The sequence below is a fragment of the Salvelinus fontinalis genome, chromosome 31, assembly GCF_029448725.1.
Source record: "Salvelinus fontinalis isolate EN_2023a chromosome 31, ASM2944872v1, whole genome shotgun sequence".
Taxonomy (NCBI): domain Eukaryota; kingdom Metazoa; phylum Chordata; class Actinopteri; order Salmoniformes; family Salmonidae; genus Salvelinus; species Salvelinus fontinalis.
Window position 1 is genome coordinate 22,793,364 of NC_074695.1, and position 22,088 is coordinate 22,815,451.

At 42.0% G+C, this 22,088-nt stretch overlaps 1 protein-coding gene and 1 pseudogene across 2 annotated transcripts in view; both read right to left on the minus strand.

The window, feature by feature from the left end:
- LOC129829832 (rap1 GTPase-activating protein 1-like) overlaps positions 1-3,119 on the minus strand; it is a 111,143-nt gene extending 108,024 nt beyond the window's left edge. The window contains exon 1 of one of the 2 annotated variants that reach the window (XM_055891786.1): positions 3,054-3,119. The gene's annotated coding sequence lies outside the window, so the exon portion shown is untranslated. The remainder of the gene's footprint in view (positions 1-3,053) is intronic. The other variant, XM_055891792.1, reaches the window with a different exon arrangement.
- A 1,439-nt stretch (positions 3,120-4,558) lies between these two features.
- On the minus strand, positions 4,559-20,950 carry LOC129829932 (5'-nucleotidase domain-containing protein 2-like; annotated as a pseudogene).
- Positions 20,951-22,088: the final 1,138 nt, after the last annotated feature.

Here is a 22,088-nt window from a genome sequence, read left to right on the forward strand (position 1 = left end):
GTTCTCAATCAGAGACAACGATAGACAACTGCCTCTGATTGAGAACCACACCCGGCCAAACATAAAGAAATAGAAAACATAGAAATAAAGAAACAAGAATGCCCACCCTAGTCACACCCTGGCCTAACCAAAATGGAGAATAAAAGCCTCTCTATGGCCAGGGCGTGACAAATTTGGGCGTACGCTTTCAATAAAACAACGAATTTGTCAACAATTCGCAGATTTCTTAATCACTCTTTGACTGACAACAGAGCAGAGCACAAAGAAACCTCACGAGACACATGGCCCGTTTTTGCAGCTTTCAAGTCCTTGATTGCAGGGAGAGAGAGGGACAAACTCCACCTAACTTGTTTCAATGTATGGAATCACTTGGGAAATCTTTGCTTTTAGGTAAACTTCCCCTTTAATATTGGCCATCAATTCATATTTTTTTATTTGCATGACTTAAAATTTGATAGATAATGCATCACAAACATCTCAACCAGCCGCTTGAGTTGTCCAATTAGGGGTGTACTGGAGTTTTCTGACTTTTTAAATAATACAAAAAATGATACATTCATTAACATTATGTATGCTTCAGTTACTTATACTGGAAGACAGGTGTAGTTAAATGAGGACTGATATCAAATATGAATAAAATATTATAGATGTACGTCAAAATAGGAATATTTAAATATATGTAAATTATTGCATAAGACATGCCACCAGAGGTCTCTTCACAATGCCCAAGTCCAGAAAAGACTATGGGAGGCACACAGTACTACATAGAGGCATGACTACATAGAACTCTATTGCACATCAGGTAACTGATGCAAGAAGTAGAATCAGATAAAAAATAACAGATGATGAAAATACACCTTAAGGAACAGTGGGGACTATGAAGAGATACAGACACACACATACAGTAGACATGCTAACACACTCTACACAGACGTACACATATTTTGTATTGTAGATATGTGATAGTAGAGTAGTGGCCTTTTTGTGAAAAGTGTTATGAAATGTCATGTAATATTTGTAATTGTATACAACTGCCTTAATGTTGCTGGACCCCAGGAAGAGTAGGCAGCAGCTAATGGGGATCCTTAATAAATACAAATGTTTATATGCTCATAATTCCTGTAAAATGACATGTACTGAATAATATTGTGAAACATATTGAAGATTACAGGCAGACAGTAAATATTGATGTTTTCATATTTATATGTTTTTATTTGCACATTTCAAAACATCCCATAACAAATATTTATCCATTGTCCATAACAGCTAGCTTTGACTAAATTGCATTCCTTTAAAACCTCTGATGTAAAGTCCCGTTTAAATATGTATTTTCCATTATAAGTAAGGTGAAATCTTATAGTTAGTAATTTTCTAAATTGATTATACTATATTTAGAAAGTATAAGTCATTTCAAGTCATACAGTTTTGTTGAATAGGAAATACAAATATGAAATATTTGATATGATGTATCATATTTGTTCTGTGTACTTGAGCTTGTGTCCTCAATAGTGACTAAACCTCAGCAATTTATAACTATTTTACCAGAAAGGTGAGATTGAACCTTTCTTTCAGTATGCAGCATTACTAGTTATTGTTTATGGCCCTCATGATAAATCATACATTTTTGGGATTACGTAGATTACATTTTCCATTACACACACATCTAACCACCTGGTAGAGCATATTTCCTAAAACAACATTTTAATAATTTCATCCTTCCAAAATGATATTTGAAAATGATACTGTCTTGTAATTTCCCGTTTTATACACAATTAGTACTGAAAATGTGTGATAAAAAAACGTTTATTTTACCTTTTCTAAACTATCTGGGATTTATTTTCGAGAACAGATTCTGAAGATCTGAACTGGTTAAGAAAATCATATTGCCTCTTTGAGACCATTTAAATCATTGCAATTTCTCAGAGGATGAATTATAGATACTCAAACTCTTTCATTCGGATTTCAATTAAAAAAATCCTTGCCAAGAGTGAGAATCAAAAATGCAACTGTCAACAATACTTGTGAATCTGTTTTTAGTCTGTGCCACCCGCTAACTACCAACCGACACAGTGGGCCAAGTGGAACACAATACTGGCATCCCATTACCTATGATGGAGGGTAAACCTGGGAACTCACAATCAATGCTCAGCTCTGAAGCTGCCTGAAGGGGAAACAGTTATAATGCTTCTCAAATGCCACCCTTTTCTCAATATGGTGCACTGCATTTGACCAGTGGCAAAAACACCACATCACTTTCATTCCTTCCTATGCATATTTGAGAACAATCAATACTCATTATCCATGGTAGTGTATCGAATACCTTTAGTCATTTAATCAAGGAGACGTGTCCTATATAGACAGCCGTTTTTCCCGGATTCTTTCTGCTGAGATATAAAGGAGGTGAATGAGATGAATGGCCTATAGGACCGTTTTGTTCAATGATGTATAGCCCCTGTCAGCTCTATGGACCAGGTAAATTAACTTAGTACAGCTGAGACTAAGGAGAATATCAATCAATATACATGGCAGAGGAGATGACCTATGCATAACATGCTGCCACAGTTAAAAACTATTTAACAGTCCAAAACGATTTAACCGACATGGGACACAATGAAAAGGCTAATGTGAACAACACATTCTGACAGAGAAAGCTGCTGGGAAACTACAGAAAGAGTCTAGGCCTAATGAATTAAATAAAGGGAAAAAATCTGCTATTGAGAGTTCTGTTTTGTCTCAGAGTGACAGCTCCTTATAAAAATCAATTCTAAAATCATAAAACCAACGCCCTTAGTATTAGACAAAGCCCAACAGTGGGCCCTTCTCAAACTAAACTTGCGTTCTGTAGAAATGTTTAACAAGTGAAAACAATTTAACAAAAAAATGTGCACTAAACAATCTGTTTCGATGGTCAAACATGTTCACTTTCAAATTCACGCCCCATGCCCGTATTAACTACAAAAACAATTTCAAAAGGAGCATGTAGCCTAATAACCCTGATTCAATACGCAACAAAGCTTGAAATACGTATGAAACATGCATGTTTTTTTGCTTACCTCTTTCTTTGACAGGAGTTTGGGTGCTCCGTCTGTCTCGTGCGGCTGCGGCAGCTGAGGTGCACTGGTACTCTGCTCAGGATGATGATGATGATGAGGTGCTTGTTGCCTAGCGACGCGCAACCATCAGCCAATGAAATCATTTTCAAGAAGAATGTGCAAAATAGTCGATGCCTTCAGCTTATCATACATAACCTACTAGGAGCTTCAATAACAGTTGAGAGCCAGCTCTTGGTAGTGGAACAGTTGGTTTTTCTCAGTCAGCCATAATGACATTTTAAAATGCAAAATCTGGGAAAAACTGATGTGCCTTCATGAGAGTAAAGTAGCCTATACTTACAGTGTATCGGCTACAGAACAGCTTCAATGCACCCTGGCATAGATTCTACAATATCTGGAACTCTATTGGAGAGATGCGACTCCATTCTTCCACAAGGAAATTCCATTATTTGGTGTTTTGATCATGGTGGTGGAAAATTCTGTCTCGGGCGTCGCTCCAGAATCTCCCATAAGTGTTCAATTGGTTTGAGATCTGGTCACTGAGACACACACACACTTTAAACCCCCTATGGCCCTTTGAGACCCCTCTTTTAAAGTCACTGGGATCTCTTCTAGCCATGGTAGCCAAAATAATGGGCAACTGGGCATTTTTATAAATGACCATAAGCATGATGGGATGTTAATTGCTTAATTAACTCAGGAACCACACCTGTGTTAAATATACTCTGTATCTCTCATTTACTCAAGTGTTTCCTTTATTTTAGTAGTTAACTGTATGTGATAGCTGGCGAAGTGGTAGACTTGTGGAGCAGGAGCAGCTCAAATCAATTTGAATGGATGCCTACCTCAAAAGTTCATACACATTTCTTGATTATCTAACTTCTTGTTCTTCCAATGCACAATTACATTTTATGGACATTAAAGCTTGAATTGGACCAGTCAACAATCAATAGGCTACACATGCAACATCATGACAAATGAAAAAAGTTACAACAGTGACAAAATTGTTTAAATTTAGTCATTTTCTATAGAATGTATACAAGCACAAAAACAGTTTTTTAAAAGCAGGTATAGTATTTTGAACATACATTGTTAACATACAGTACGTGCTATGTCTTCATCACGAAATAGACATGTGTCCATGATGGGCACTTGCTGCATCGGTCTTTGCTTGCTGGCCATCAAATGCAACCAGATATTTTGTTTGCCAGTCTCACAGGGATGGGTGTATGACCCATTAGTTAATAACTAACATGTACAATGAAGGGTGTTTAAGTTAAAGGTTTCTGAAGTGCATGTCTATTATTGGTTCACTTAGATCTGCCAGAGAGTAACTCCTATATAGGCCATGATACTACTCACAGTATTCAATTACAGAAATAGCAATAACCTAAGCTTATTCTCTGAATAATACTGATCTACAGTGCCCTCTAGTGGGCTGTTTTGTGAATGTCCATGTTGAGAACCCAGCAAGGAGAACCCAGCAATGACAACCCATTGTTGGCTCAGCGGATATGGGCCATCTCCTCTAGGAAAGGGGTCTTCATGCAGCCACTGCAAATCTGGTCCATCCACAGGGGCACCTCATGCTGTAGAGGGATGTATAGGGGGTAGAAGGTATAGGAGAAGTCGTAATTTAGCACACAGCTGATGGAGGCCATGTTGAACAGGTTCTTTGTTCTTAGTCTGAAAAAAGGGGACATGGTCCTAGAAGAGGGAGAATATCATGTAAAGGACAGTATGTACCAAGGTTTAATTAGTGAGTGAAAGAATATAATAAAATATAATACTATTTTGTTCACCAGAGTTAGGGCCTCTTTACACTACACTACTTTGACGACACAAACTAGGTCCAGGAGAGGTACTGTGTAAAGAGACAGATCTAGATTCAGATCCTTCCAGAGGTAGTGTGGGAGACATCTACACCACATACCCCCCCCCCCCCCCCCCCCTCTGAGTGGTACAGTGTAAAGACAGGCTCTCCCACACCACATGTCCCTGCAAGAATTACCTTAATACCAGTAGACAGCATTTTTATTCTGTTAGCCACATTGAAAGTTAAAGGCTTTTAAAATAGCCACACATTTGTGAATCATTGCATTAATCAAGTGTGCAACACTATGTGCAATATGGTTTAGATGAGAAGCTCCTGTATAGTTTGAATTGCTGTCCTTATTTTGTTTGTCTATATACTATGGTATTTACAGTATTCTAATACTGAAGCAGGAATGTAGCTTTGGCCTCACCACATCCAAATCTGATGAAGAGAAATAGATCTCACAAAACATATTTTAATAATGTGCAGACACCCTTAGCTTCTGTCTTGGGTTTCACCTTTCAGCAGGCAGCATAAACATACATTTCATAACTGTGTTCATATGACTTCAACATGTGTATAGTACATTGGTTCCTACTGTAGCTTACCATTATAATCATCAATCAAATCAAAGTTTATTGGTCGCATAAACAGATTTGCAGATGTTATCGCAGGTGCAGCGAAATGCTTATATTTCTAGCTCCTACAGTGCAGTAATATCTAGCAAAAACAATACACACATAATCCAAAAAGTTTAAAAAGTTTAATATCAGAACAAGCCATATCAGAACAAGCAATATAAGCATGAGCAATGTCAGAGTCCAGAATATAAAGTATGGCAGTACGGTCAGTACATTAATAGAAAATGTGCATACAGTATTAATTATATAGGATAAACCATGACTAGAATACGGTATTCGGAAAGTATTCAGACCCCTTGACTTTTCCACATTTTGTTACATTACAGCCTTATTCTAAAATTAATTAAATACATAAATAGTTTCCCCCATCAATCTACACACAATACCCCATAATGTCAAAGTGAAAATAGCTTTTTAGACTTTTTTGCAAATGTATTAAAAATAAAAAACAGAAAGACAGGTGCATCCTGTTTCCATTGATCATCCTTGGGATGTTTCAACAACTTTATTGGAGTCCACCTGTGGTAAATTAAATTGATTGGACATGATTTGGAAAGGCACAGACCTGTCTATATAAGGTCCTACAGTTGACAGTGCATGTAAGAGTAAAAACCAAGCCATGAGGTCGAATGAATTGTTCGTAGAGACAGGATTGGGTCGAGGCACAGATCTGAGGAGGGGTACAAAAAATGTCTGCAGCATTGAAGGTCCTCAAGAACACAGTGGCCTCCATAATTCTGAAATGGAAGTTTGGAACCACCAAGACTCTTCCAAGAGGTGGCTGCCCAGCCAAACCGAGCAATTGGGAGAGAAGGGCCTTGGTCAGGGAGGTGACCAAAAGCCCGATGGTCACTCTGACAGAGCTCCAGAGTTCCTCTGTGGAGATGAAAGAACCTTCCAGAGGGACAACCATCTTTACAGCACTCCACCAATCAGGCATTTATAGTAGGGTGGCAAGACTGAAGCCACTACTCAGTAAAAGGCACATGACAGCCCGCTTGGAGTTTGCCAAAAGGCACCTAAAGGACTCTGACCACGAGAAACAAGATTCTCTGGTCTGATGAAACCAAGATTGAACACTTTGACCTGAATGCCAAGCCTCAAGTCTGGAGGAAACCTGGCAACATCCCTACGGTGAAGCATGGTGCTGGCAGCATCATGCTGTGGGGATATTTTTCAGCGGCAGGGACTGGGAGACTAGTCAGGATCGAGGGAAAGATGAATGGAGCAAAGTACAGAGAGATCGTTGATGAAAACCTGCTCCAGAGCGCTCAGGACTTCAGACTGGGGCGAAGGTTCACCTTCCAACAGGACAACGACCCTAAGCACACAGTCAAGACAACGCAGGAGTGGCTTTGGGACAAGTCTCTGAATGTCCTTGAGTGGCCCAGCCAGAGCCCAGACTTGAACCCGATCGAACATCTCTGGAGAGACCTGAAAATAGCTGTGCAGCAAGACTCCCCATCCAACCTGACAGAGGTTGAGAGAATCTGCAGAGAAGAATGGGAGAAACTCCCCAAATACAGGTGTGCCAAGCTTGTAGCATCACACCCAAGAATACTCTAGGCTGTTATCGATGCCAAAGGGTCTGAATAGTTATGTCGATGTGATATTTCAGTTTTATTTTTATTTATTTTTTGCAAACAACTCTAAGAATCTGTTTTTGCTTTGTCATTATGGGTTATTGTGTGTAGATTGATCAGGGGGGGGAAACGATTTAATCCATATTCTAATAGGGCTGTAAAAAAATTGGAAAGTCAAGGGGTCTGAATACTTTCCGAATGCACTGTACATATACAGTAACAGTATGTAAACATTGTTAAAGTGACCAGTGTTCCATGTCTCTATATACATGGTGAGATAAAAGATTCACTCACAGCCAAGTCACTATAGAGACGGTCCCCAAAGTAGAGCACACTGGACCCTCTCCAGCCTCTCAGCCTCAGAAAGTCATACAGAACACAACCAAATGTCTCTGTATGATGTTCATGGGGGGGATTAGGTCACAAGCATTGTAGTTTAATAGTGAAGGTGTTCAGACTTGTTTGTAGATGTGTCCTTTGTCCAGACTGTTTATTTTGTCCCGCTAGAGGTCCCCATTTCCATCTAAGCGTCTAAATGGTCTGTGAGAGGGCCAACATTGGACAGCAATTTGAATATGTTTCCAATAAACACATGACAACATAAAAACCCTTCATACTCACTTCACAGTCATTGAAGAAGTGTGATATGCCTGCCTGAACAATGACCCCGTCAATGAAGTCCCTCCAGTCTTTCCCCACCATGTACCTCATGCCTTTATCCCTACAATCAGAGTAATCATAGTGATTGGTCCAATCTTACGGAGAAAGCAACAGAGTGGTGTCTCGTTCCATTCATCAAAATACACGGTGCTCACTGTGAATGACATATGCTTGTGCTTACTCTTCCCATTCAGCAATACTGTTCTGACTGAATGATACTTCGGTGTTTGTGCTTCCGCTATCAATCATGTTCGGTATTTATGAAAAATAAGTGGTTGACATTAGGAGAATTACTCATCCTCTTTAATGATCCATCCTAATTATGGTCAATTTACCATCAAATCAATATGTCATCCAAACCAACATATGACCCTGGGTCTTCATCCTCAGAAGGACACTCACACAAAGCTGAAGGGGCTGTTGGTGATGAGGAACAGTTTCTTCCCATGGCTGACCAGGCATTGCAGAAAAGCATAATGCTCGTCCCCTCGCAGAATGTACTTCTCTATGGAGGGTGGAAGACGAGGGAAATGTACACAACAACATCAACAACGACAACAATTCAAACTTTTACATTTTGCAGGCGTAAAAAAGAAAAGGTGTTTGACTGGACACCACAAACAGAATCCAACATTGCTCACCCAGATCTTGCATGATCCATTTGTACATGTAACCTTTGATGTGAACCATTCCAATGGCTTCCTGAGGATAAAAACATCAATGTTTCCGTATGCCTTTAAGGAGCACAAACAGTAAGTAAATATACATAAATATACTTAAATTCAGCTACAGTATGTACCCATAGAAAATGATCAATTCAACATGCTTATACTCAGGTTTTGAATATCACGCTCTCTACTCCGACCCAGTCTAATTGATGAGGGAGGATATAGAGAGCTAGATCTCGTCTTTCTCTGGCAGACAAAGTGAATCTGAGCGGGACAAACTGTATCCTAAACCCTTTCACCCCAGTGTGGAATGAGAACAGCTATTGTTCCAGAGTCCACACGTCTGAATCCCTGGCAACCTCTCTCTAGGTGGACAGACAGCTGAACCTGCTGGTGAACATCCCCACTGTGCCCAAAGGGTCAAATGAACCGGGCAGAGGGTTTAGAAAACCAGCAAGAGGGAGTGAAAGAACATTACACAGGGTGAGAAAGGGCATGAGAAACAGGCATTGTGCTGAGACACTCACTGAGACATCTTTGATGAGGTGCTCAGGATCGTACTCAATGTCGTTGAAGATGAAGAAATCATTGGCCACAGCCAGGAGGGTCATCTCTGGGATGGAGAAGATGTTCATGAACTGCTTCACTGAGATCCTATGGACAATTACAAGTCAACTACTTACTGTATGCTTATAAACCCTCAGTTTTGTATGGTTATAAACACACTCGTCAACATATTACTATGGCTCTAAAATTGGGTGTGATTAGCAAGAAATGCAGTTACAAAATGGGTATTAAAGACTTATTTCTAAACATGATATTACCACCCGGTGCTTCTAGCTCTAATGAGGCACCATGTTTGGAACCACTCTTTCCAAGGAGGAAAAAATGAAACCAGTGCCCAAAGTGAGCGAGGCCTGTACACAGAGCTAATCCCTAATTTATGAAGACAGAGAGCCCAGTACCAGATCCAGAGGATTGTGGGTAGTGTGGGCATACAGTATGTTTGAGATGGAAGATTAGGAGGCAGGGGAAGCATGTTGTGATTCCTCCACAGGGAGGCATTCAATAGACATAGAAGAATGTGAACCTGAGTGAAAACATCAAAGCCCCAGGTCTTACAGACTGAACCTGATGAACAAAAACTCCCTGCTGGAACAAAGTGCTCCACTCACTCAATTTGCAAGTTACAGGAAAATCCATGGTCCAAATGTCGCCTAACCTTCCAAAATTCAAAAGACGCCAACACCTGCGAAATTGTGATTTGTCCAAAGTACTGGAACTAACGTTGCGCGTTACCTCACGCATCCCGATGTATCATGAATGATCTACGGTACCATTTATGTTTCTGTAGTCTGTCCGTAGAGTTCGCTGATCTGGTGTAGGGGGACATGGTGGGTAGCCCCACAGAGCCTCAGGACCTCATCTGGAACTGGGTTCAGCCCCCTATAGGGTCACAGTTTTAGTACCAAACAAATATACAGTACCAATCAAAGGTTTGGACACCCACTCATTACAGGGTTCTTTATTTTTACTATATTCTGCATTGTAGAATAATAGTGAAGACATCATGTAGTATCCAAAAAAAGTGTTAAACAAATCAAAATATATTTTATATTTGAGATTCTTCAAAGTAGCCACCCTGTGCCTTGATGACAGGTTTGCACAATCTTGGCATTATCTCAACCAGCTTCACCTGGAATGCTTTTCCAACAGTCTTGGAGTTCCCACATATGCTGAGACCTTGATGCCTGCTTTTCCTTCACTCTGCGGTCAAACTCATCCCAAACTATCTCAATTGGGTTGAGGTTGGGTGATTGTGGAGGCCAGGTAATCTGATGCAGCACTCCATCACTCTCCTTCTTGATCAAATAGCCCTAACACAGCCTGGAGGTGTGTTGGGTCATTGTCCTTTTGAAAAACCAATGATAGCAGGACTAATCGCAAACCAGATGGGATGGCGTATCGCTGCAGAATGCTGTGGTAGCCATGCTGGTTGTGTGCCTTGAATTCTAAATAAATCACTGACAGTGTCATCAGCAAAGTACCCTCACAACTCCTCCTCCATGCTTCACGGTGGGAACTACACATGCAGAGATAATCCGTTCACCTACTCTGCGTCTCACAAAGACACAGCGTTTGGAACCAAAAATCACAAATGTGAACTAATCAGACCAAAGGACAGATTTCCACCGGTCTAATGTCCATTGCTCATGTTTCTTGGCCCAAGCAAGTTTCTTATTGGTGTCCTTTAGTTGTGGTTTCTTGGCAGCAATTCGACCATGAAGGCCTGATTCACGCAATCTCCTTGAACAGTTGATGTTGAGATGTGTCTGTTACTTGAACTCTGAAGCATTTATTTGGGCTTCAATTTCTGAGGCTGATAACTCTAATAAACGTATCCTCTGCCGCAGAGGTAACTGGGTCTTCCTTTCCTGTGGCGGTCCTCGTGAGAGCCAGTTGCATCATAGCGCTTGATGGTTTTTGTGACTGCACTTGAAGAACTTTTTTAAGTTCTTGAGATTTTCCGGATTGACTGACCTTCATGTCTTAAAGTGATGGACTGTTGTTTCTCTTTGATTATTTTAGTTGTTATTGCCATGATATGGACTTTGTCTTTTACCAAATAGAGATATCTTCTGTATTCCACCCCTACCTTGTCACAACACAACTGATTGGCTCAAACACATTAAGGAAAGAAAGTCCATAAATTAACTTTTAACAAGGCACACTTGTTCATTGAAATGTATTCCAGGTAACTACCTCATGAAGCTGGTTGAGAGAATGCCAAGAGTGTGCAAAGTTGTCATCAAGGCCAAGAGTGTCTACTTTGAAGATATATTTTTATTTGTTTTTTTTGGTTACTACATGACTACATATGTGTTCTTTCTGTTAGGGTTGCGTCAATCAAATCTGGTATCAGGATAGAATGCGACACGGAGTCACTAAATATGTTCTATGACTTTTTATTATAGTGAAGCGATAAATGGTAAATGCAATTTTCGTATATACGAGTTCACTGTATCACCATGCAGGGCAAAGCAGAGAACTAACTTATTCTTACAAAGTTCTTCTTATATATTCTGACAGAAATAGTTCCCGCTTCTGAGCTGGCCTGTCAGAGTAGAGGCTGAGTGTGGTTTAGACTTACTCAGCCTGTCGTTGGTGCACAGGCTGGTCCCAGCCCCCAGGCGCTCCAGCTGTCCGGCGTTGCAGATTACCTCATTGTTTTCTATGCATGTGTCAATAGCTCAACATACTGTTCCTGCTCAAGGTTAACCACAGCCTTCCCGCTAGTCACACCATATGTTGCAAAATGTTACTTCCAGCACACACAGACACCCCCATTATAGGCCAAGCATATTTTCAACCCTCACATAGTTTTGATGTCTTCACTAATATTCTACAATGTAGAAAATAGTAAAAAATAAAGAAAAACCCTGGAATGAGTAGGTGTTTCCAAACTTTTGACAGGTAAAATATATATATACAGTGGGGCAAAAAAGTAGTCAGCCACCAATTGTTCAAGTTCCCCCACTTAAAAAGATGAGAGGCCTGTAATTTTCATCATAGGTACACTTCAACTATGACAGACAAAATGAGAAAAAAAAATCCAGAAAATCACATTGTAGGATTTTTAATGAATTTATTTGCAAATTATGGTGGAAAATAAGTATTTGGTCACCTACAAACAAGCAAGATTTCTGGCTCACACAGACCTGTAACTTCTTCTTTAAGAGGCTCCTCTGTCCTCCACTCGTTACCTGTATTAATGGCACCTGTTTGAACTTGTTATCAGTATAAAAGACACCTGTCCACAACCTCAAACAGTCACACTCCAAACTCCACTATGGCCAAGACCAAAGAGCTGTCAAAGGACACCAGAAACAAAAATGTAGACCTGCACCAGGCTGGGAAGACTGAATCTGCAATAGGTAAGCAGCTTGGTTTGAAGAAATCAACTGTGGGAGCAATTATTAGGAAATGGAAGACATACAAGACCACCGATAATCTCCCTCGATCTGGGGCTCCACGCAAGATCTCACCCCGTGGGGTCAAAATGATCACAAGAACGGTGAGCAAAAATCCCAGAACCACACAGGGGGACCTAGTGAATGACCTGCAGAGAGCTGGGACCAAAGTAACAAAGCCTACCATCAGTAACACACTACGCCGCCAGGGACTCAAATCCTGCAGTCCCAGACGTGTCCCCCTGCTTAAGCCAGTACATGTCCAGGCCCGTCTGAAGTTTGCTAAAGAGCATTTGGATGATCCAGAAGAAGATTGGGAGAATGTCATATGGTCAGATAAAATCAAAATATAACTTTTTGGTAAAAACTCAACTCGTCGTGTTTAGAGGACAAAGAATGCTGAGTTGCATCCAAAGAACACCATACCTACTGTGAAGCATGGGGGTGGAAACATCATGCTTTGGGGCTGTTTTTCTGCAAAGGGACCAGGACGACTGATCCGTGTAAAGGAAAGAATGAATGGGGCCATGTATCGTGAGATTTTGTGAAAACCTCCTTCCATCAGCAAGGGCATTGAAGATGAAACGTGGCTGGGTCTTTCAGCATGACAATGATCCCAAACACACCGCCCGGGCAACGAAGGAGTGGCTTCGTAAGAAGCATTTCAAGGTCCTGGAGTGGCCTAGCCAGTCTCCAGATCTCAACCCCATAGAAAATCTTTGGAGGGAGTTGAAAGTCCGTATTGCCCAGCAACAGCCCCAAAACATCACTGCTCTAGAGGAGATCTGCATGGAGGAATGGGCCAAAATACCAGCAGCAGTGTGTGAAAACCTTGTGAAGACTTACAGAAAACGTTTGACCTCTGTCATTGCCAACAAAGGGTATATAACAAAGTATTGAGAAACTTTTGTTATTGACCAAATACTTATTTTCCACCATAATTTGCAAATAAATTCATAAAAAATTCTACAATGTGATTTTCTGGAATTTCTCTCATTTTGTCTGTCATAATTGAAGTGTACCTATGATGAAAATTACAGGCCTCTCATCTTTTTAAGTGGGATAACTTGCACAATTGGTGGCTGACTAAATACTTTTTTGCCCCACTGTATATATATTTTACCTTAATTTTATCAGGGAGTCATACTGAGACCAAGGTCTATTTTACAAATGAGCCCTGAACTACATAAATAACAGAAAATACACACATAAAAATATAAATACAAAATGCAAGCAGAAAAAAGTCATAAAAACAGACACATTCATCAGTAAAAAGGTCATTCAGCTTCCTGAATTGGTCGAGAGGCTTAGAATTGAAAGGGTCTCCATTCAAGTCAATGATGGCATAATTGGTGGACTGGCATCCATTTTCAGTGTACCCATGCCTAGGTTTAAGATGACAAACGTTAAGACAACGAAATTCTAATATCCCAATACTCTTTGCAACAATGGGACGAGCTATGCTTGTTAGCAACAGCGCTGGCAGTTAGCAATGCCGCTGGTGCCAAACCTGTAGATTTTCGACCTAGACCCATGCCAGGAAGTAGAGCAGGAAGTGTACCCTTCAATCTGTGCTGTGATTTGTTGAGTCAACTCAACTGACATTACAAAAAATACATTCCATTACATGAGCCACACCAGTTAGCATCATTTGAATGAACATTCTACTTTATTAACATGGCAACCCAGCATCAGTTTAAGAACATTCCAAAATACCCTGTAAATGATTGCATCATAATACCAGGCAGTCATTCAAATTAAATCAAATTTACTTATATAGCCCTTCGTACATCAGCTAATATCTCGAAGTGCTGTACAGAACGCCAGCCTAAAACCCCAAACAGCAAGCAATGCAGGTGTAGAAGCACGGTGGCTAGGAAAAACTCCCTAGAAAGGCCAAAACCTAGGAAGAAACCTTGAGAGGAACCAGGCTATGAGGGGTGGCTAGTCCTCTTCTGGCTGTGCTGGGTGGAGATTATAACAGAACATGGCCAAGATGTTCAAATGTTCATAAATGACCAGCATGGTCAAATAATAATAATCACAGTAGTTATCGAGGGTGTAGCAAGTCAGCACCTCAGGAGTAAATGTCAGTTGGCTATTCATAGCCGATCATTAAGAGTATCTCTACTGCTCCTGCGGTCTCTAGAGAGTTGAAAACAGCAGATCTGGGACAGGTAGCTCATCCGGTGGACAGGTCAGGGTTCCATAGCCGCAGGCAGAACAGTTTAAACTGGAACAGCAGCAAGGCCAGGTGGACTGGGAACAGCAAGGAGTCATCATGCCCAGTAGTCCTGACGGGCTCAGGTCCTCCGAGAGAGAGAAAGAAAGAGAGAAGGAGAGAATTAGAGAGAGCATACTTAAATTCACACAGGACACCGGATAAGACAGGAGAAGTACTCCAGATATAACTGACCCTAGCCCCCCGACACATAAACTACTGGAGCATAAATACTGGAGGCTGAGACAGGAGTGGTCAGGAGACACTGTGGCCCCATCCGATGATACCCCCGGACAGGGCCAAACAGGAAGGATATAACCCCACCCACTTTGCCAAAGCACAGCCCCCGCACCACTAGAGGTATATCTTCAACCACCAACTTACAATCCTGAGACAAGGCCGAGTATAGCCCACAAAGACCTCCGCCACGGCACAAGCCAAGGGGGGGCGCCAACCCAGACAGGAAGATCACGTCAGTGACTCAACCCACTCAAGTGACGCACCCCTCCTAGGGACGGCATGAAAGATCACCAGTAAGCCTGTGACTCAGCCCCTGTAATAGAGTTAGAGGCAGAGAATCCCAGTGGAGAGAGGGGAACCGGCCAGGCAGAGACAGCAAGGGCGGCTCGTTGCTCCAGAGCCTTTCCGTTCACCTTCACACTCCTGGGCCAGACTACACTCAATCATATGACCTACTGAAGAGATAAGTCTTCAGTAAAGACTTAAAGGTTGAGACCGAGTCTGCGTCTCTCACATGGGTAGGCAGACCATTCCATAAAAATGGAGATCTATAGGAGAAAGCCCTGCCTCCAGCTGTTTGCTTAGAAATTCTAGGGACAATTAGGAGGCCTGCGTCTTGTGACCGTAGTGTACGTGTAGGTATGTACGGCAGGACCAACTCGGAAAGATAGGTAGGAGCAAGCCCATGTAACGCTTTGTAGGTTAATAGTAAAACCTTGAAATCAGCCCTTGCCTTAACAGGAAGCCAGTGTAGGGAAGCTAGCACTGGAGTAAAATTATCAAGTTTTTTGGTTCTAGTCAGGATTCTAGCAGCTGTATTTAGCACTAACTGAAGTTTATTTAGTGCTTTATCCGGGTAGCCGGAAAGTAGAGCATTACAGTAGTCTAACCTAGAAGTAACAAAAGCATGGATTAATTTTTCTGCGTCATTTTTGGACAGAAAGTTTCTGATTTTTGCAATGTTACGTAGATGGAAAAAAGCTGTCCTTGAAACAGTCTTGATATGTTTGTCAAAAGAGAGATCAGGGTCCAGAGTAACGCCGAGGTCCTTCACAGTTTTATTTGAGACGACTTTACAACCATCAAGATTAATTGTCAGATTCAACAGAAGATCTCTTTGTTTCTTGGGACCTAGAACAAGCATCTCTGTTTTGTCTGAGTTTAAAACTTCCTTATGTCTGAAACATAGGCTTCTAGCGAGGGCAATTTGGGGCTTCACCATGTTTCATTGAAATGTACAGCTGTGTGTCATCCACATATCAGTGAAAGTTAACATTATGTTTTCGAATGACATCCCCAAGAGGTAAAATATATAGTGAAAACAATAGTGGTCCTAAAACGGAACCTTCAGGAACACCGAAATGTACAGTTGATTTGTCAGAGGACAAACCATTCACAGAAACTGATATCTTTCCGACAGATAAGATCTAAACCAGGCCAGAACTTGTCCGTGTAGACCAATTTGGGTTTCCAATCTCTCCAAAAGAATGTGGTGATCTATGGTATCAAAGGCAGCACTAAGGTCTAGGAGCACGAGGACAGATGCAGAGCCTCGGTCTGACGCCATTAAAAGGTAATTTACCACCTTCACAAGTGCAGTCTCAGTGCTATGATGGGGTCTAAAACCAGACTGAAGCATTTTGTATACATTGTTTGTCTTCAGGAAGGCAGTGAGTTGCTGCGCAACAGCTTTTTCAACATTTTTGGAGAGGAATGGAAGATTCGATATAGGCCGATAGTTTATCTTTTCTGGGTCAAGTTTTGGCTTTTTCAAGAGAGGCTTTATTACTGCCACTTTTAGTGAGTTTGGTACACATCCGGTGGATAGAGAGCCGTTTATTATGTTCAACATAGGAGGGCCAAGTACATGAAGCAGCTCTTTCAGTAGTTTAGTTGGAATAGGGTCCAGTATGCAGCCATGATTATTTTCATCATTGTGTCAAGAGATATAGTACTAAAACACTTAAGTGTCTCTCTTGATCCTAGGTCCTGGCAGAGTTGTGCAGACTCAGGACAGCTGAGCTTTGGAGGAATACGCAGATTTAAAGAGGAGTCCATAATTTGCTTTCTAATGATCATGATCTTTTCCTCAAAGAAGTTCATGAATTTATTACTGCTGAAGTGAAAGCCATCCTCACTTGAGGAATGCTGCTTTTTAGTTAGCTTTGCGACAGTATCAAAAAGAAATTTTGGATTGTTCTTATTTTCCTCGATTAAGTTGGAAAAGTAGGATGATTGAGCAGCAGTGAGGGCTCTTCGATACTGCATGGTACTGTCTTTCCAAGCTAGTCGGAAGACTTCCAGTTTGGTGTGGCGCTATTTCCGTTCCAATTTTCTGGAAGCTTGCTTCAGAGCTTGGGTATTTTCTGTATACCAGGGAGCTAGTTTCTTATGACAAATGTTTTTAGTTTTTATGGGTGCAACTGCATCTAGGGTATTGCGCAAGGTTAAATTGAGTTCCTCAGTTAGGTGGTTAACTGATTTTTGTCCTCTGACGTCCTTGGGTAGGCAGAAGGAGTCTGGAAGGGCATCAAGGAATCTTTGTGTTGTCTAAGAATTAATAGCACGACTTTTGATGCTCCTTGGTTGGGGTCTGAGCAGATTATTTGTTGCGATTTCAAACGTAATAAAATGGTGGTCCGATAGTCCAGGATTATGAGGAAAAACATTACGATCTACAACATTTATTCCATGGGACAAAACTAGGTCCAGAGTATGACTGTGGCAGTGAGTAGGTCCAGAGACATGTTGGACAAAACCCACTGAGTCGATGATGGCTCCAAAAGCCTTTTGGAGTGGGTCTGTGGACTTTTCCATGTGAATATTAAAATCACCAAAAATTTGAATAGTATCTGCTATGACTACAAGGTCCGATAGGAATTCAGGGAACTCAGTGAGGAACGCTGTATATGGCCCAGTAGCTATAAAAAGTGATTGAGTAGGCTGCATAGATTTCATGACTAGAAGCTCAAAAGACGAAAACGTCATTTTTTTTTGTAAATGGAAATTTGCTATCGTAAATGTTAGCAACACCTCAGCCTTTGCGGGATACACGGGGGATATGGCCACTAGTGTAACCAGGAGGTGAGGCCTCATTTAACACAGTAAATTCATCAGGCTTAAGCCATGTTTCAGTCAGGCCAATCACATCAAGATTATGATCAGTGATTAGTTCATTGACTATAACTGCTTTTGATGTGAGGGATCTAACATTAAGTAGCCCTATTTTGAGATGTGAGGTATCACGATCTCTTTCAATAATGGCAGGAATGGAGGAGGTCTTTATCCTAGTGAGATTGCTAAGGCGAACACCGCCATGTTTAGTTTTGCCCAACCTAGGTCGAGGCACAGACACAGTCTCAATGGGGATAGCTGAGCTGACTACACTGACTATGCTAGTGGCAGACTCCACTAAGCTGGCAGGCTGGCTAACAGCCTGCTGCCTGGCCTGCATCCTATTTCATTGTGGAGCTAGAGGAGTTAGAGCCCTGTCTATGTTGGTAGATAAGATGAGAGCACCCCTCCAGCTAGGATGGAGTCCGTCACTCCTCTGCAGGTCAGGCTTGGTCCTGTTTGTGGGTGAGTCCCAGAAAGAGGGCCAATTATCTACAAATTCTATCTTTTGGGAGGGGCAGAAAACAGTTTTCAACCAGCGATTGAGTTGTGAGACTGTGAGACCCTCCCGGGTGGCGCAGTGGTCTAGGGCAGTGGTCTAGGGCACTGCATCGCAGTGTTAGCTGCGCCACCAGAGTCTCTGGGTTCGCGCCCAGGCTCTGTCGCAGCCGGCTGCAACCGGGAGGTCCGTGGGGCGACGCACAATTGGCATAGCGTCGTCCGGGTTAGGGAGGGTTTGGCCGGTAGGGATATCCTTGTCTCAGTATGTAAAAATGTAATGAAATGTAAAATATGTAATAAAATGTATGCACTCTACTGTAAGTCGCTCTGGATAAGAGCGTCTGCTAAATGACGTAAATGTAAATGTAATGCTGTAGAGCTCATCACTCCCCCTAACTGGGAAGGGGCCAGAGACAATTACTCGATGCCGACACATCTTTCTAGCTGATTTAGACGCTGAAGCTATGTTGCGCTTGGTGACCTCTGTTTCATCCTGACATCGTTGGTGCCGACGTGGATAACAATATCTCTATACTCTCTACACTCGCCAGTTTTAGCTTTAGCCAGCACCATCTTCAGATTAGCCTTAACGTCGGTAGCCCTGCCCCCTGGTAAACAGTATATGATCGCTGGGTGATTCGTTTTAAGTCTAATACTGCGGGGAATGGAGTCGCCAATAACTAGGGTTTTCAATTTGTCAGAGCTAATGGTGGGAAGCTTCGGCGTCTCAGACCCCGTAACGGGAGGAGTAGAGACAAGAGAAGACTCGGCCTCAGACTCCGACTCGCTACTTAATGGGGAAAACCGGTTGAAAGTTTCTGTCGGCTGAATGAGCGACACCAGTTGAGCATTCCTACAGCATTTCCCTCCAGAAGCCATGAGAAAGTTGTCCGGCTGCGGGGACTGTGCGGGGGAGATTTATACTACTATCTGTACTTACTGGTGGCACAGACGCTGTTTCATCCTTTCCTACACTGAAATTACCCTTGCCTAACGATTGCGTCTGAAGCTGGGCTTGCAGCACAGCTATCCTCGCCATAAGGCGATCGTTCTCCTGTATATTATGAGTACAGCGACTGCAATTAGAAGGCATCATGTTAATGTTACTACTTAGCTTCGGCTGTTGAAGGTGCTGACGAACCATGTCCAGATAAAGCGTCCGGAGTGAAAAAGTTGAATGAGGGAAAAACAAAAATATAAACGGTAATTAAAAAGTAAAAACTGTAAAGTTGTCAGCTAGCAAAGTAAGGTTGGCAACAAAATGCACAGCAACACGTCTGCAAGTTCAAGAGGAAGAGACACACAATCAGACAAACAATTACCATTGTGAGTGTACGCATGAGTTCACCAGTGAAATTGCCAGGGTTAGAGTTTCAAGCATGTTATATTCATTATATTTATATGTTTAGTACACTGACTGACCCATACATTGCAGAGTGTTATTCACCTACCCATAAACAGAACTCACTGATACACAGTCCCCAGCTGAATGTAATGGAAAGCATCTATCTTCATCAGGAGACCATGGTGAGGACAAAACAGTACTGTAAACCCATGGTACCTTGAGATTATATGTTTAAATAAGGTCAGAGCGATATAATAGAGGCATAATTGCTGTATGATGTTTACCTTTTGAATATCATAGTGAAGACCCTATGCAGCGAAGTTTGGGATGTAGTAATATAGGCGGATACCTTCACGATACTGTCAAACAAGAGCAGAAAATGATCAGTATGTGTTGTGTATTGGAAGTTAAGTTAGAGCACACAAACCTTGTAGTGCTCGATGAGGAAGTCTGGCAGTGTTATAGATCATATTGTTGAGGGCGTTGGAGTAGAAGGCCATGGTGTAGTCATAGTCAAACCCATAGACGTCCACCTCCGCCAGGCTGACCTCATTGTTTGCATAGATAGTGGAGGTGTTGAGCAGGTTACACACACATCTGGTGGGATCAGGTCTGGGGAGAGACGGCACAGAGACATATTGGAGAGACAACATAGTAGACTGATACTGTGTTTAGGATATCTCAATCAGCATCAGAGATTACATAAACAATGTTCCTTCTGGCCCTCCCGAGTGGCGCCACTACAGCCCCAGGTTCGATCCCAGTCTGTGTCACAGCCGACCGTGACTGGGAGACCCATGAGGCGGCGCACAATTAGCCCAGCATTGTCCGGGTTAGGGGAGGGTTTGGCCGGCCGGGATTTCCTTGTCCCATCGTGCTCTAGTGTCTTCTTGTGGTGGGCCAAGCGCCTGCAAGCTGACTTTGGTCGACAGTTGTATGGTATTTCCTCCGACACATTGGTGCAGCTGGCTTCCGGGTTAAGCGAGCAGTGTGTCAAGAAGCGGTGCGGCTTGGTTAGGTCGTGTTACGGAGGACGCTTGCTCTCAACCTTCCCACTCCTGATTCCATACGGGAGTCGCAGCGATGGGACAAGATATCACGAAAAAGGGGTACAAGTACACAAAAAAAGAAGTTCCTTCTAACCTGTGTGGGTGCTCAGTAGCCCCGAGACTGCCATGCAAATCCTCGTGAATGCCGCACAAAGCGCAGAAGAAATATCAGACACCAGATTGAACTTCACTTAACTATTTGAGTTCCCCCTTAGTTAAGACTTTCAACGTTTCCCTTTACTGGGGCAATTGTTATTGAATCAACACAATATTAGCCACTTTCAATGCAACATACCAAAACGAACTATGCAAGAGATTTTGTTGTAGGCAGAATACATCAGAGTATGATTCTATTGCGCACGACAGCCCTATAGTACGGTGCGGCATAACCAATCAGAGCTGCAGTAGGCATATTTAAGTGATAATGCCCTCGGAGCCGGTGTTTGGAGGACCCTTGGCAAGGGTGTTGTTAGCAGCAAACCGTGCCAATATATTCTCCAAACACCGGCTTCGAGGGCATTATCATTTTTATACAAGAAGCCTTATCACTTTTATACAACGGGTTGGTTACCAACATTTTCAAATAATGATTAACATATTTTCCATTAAAAATATGTTGGTTAATTTATTCATACTATTTCATCCTTGCACAAGATATAGTCGCGGCACAAATCTAAGGTTGCTACCCAAGCAAGCTCGTCGTTCGTTCTATCGGTTCGGTTGACAGAGACTTGACCCAGTCGTTCAGTCTTTTGTTCTGCATCTATGGATGTGTGTTAGTCTTCGTTCTAAATGTTCCATTGCCATAAAGGCTGGCAAGATTCTTCTCCCTTGCTTGCTAGCCAACTACGGCTAATTTACAGTCACGTAAAGCCAGAATAACAGCAAAGTAGCTGCATTTGCATAAACTGTTTTCTATTGACATTTATTTGGATACATGCATAACAATGAGCTAATGAGGCACGATTTCACCTGGCATAGAAAATGTTCTCACTCGTCAGGAAACTGTTGTTCAGAGGAGCTAACAAACACCTCAGCTAACACAGTATCTTCAAACTGAAGCAGGAAAGACTGCAAACTAGCTGCACTTTGATTCATTTGACATTTCTTTGTATATATCCATAAAAATGATGCCAGCTGATTCATGATATCTACTGGCTGAGAAACGATGCCTGCCTGTCAGATTACTTGTTAGATATTACTGCATGGTCGGAACTAGAAGCACA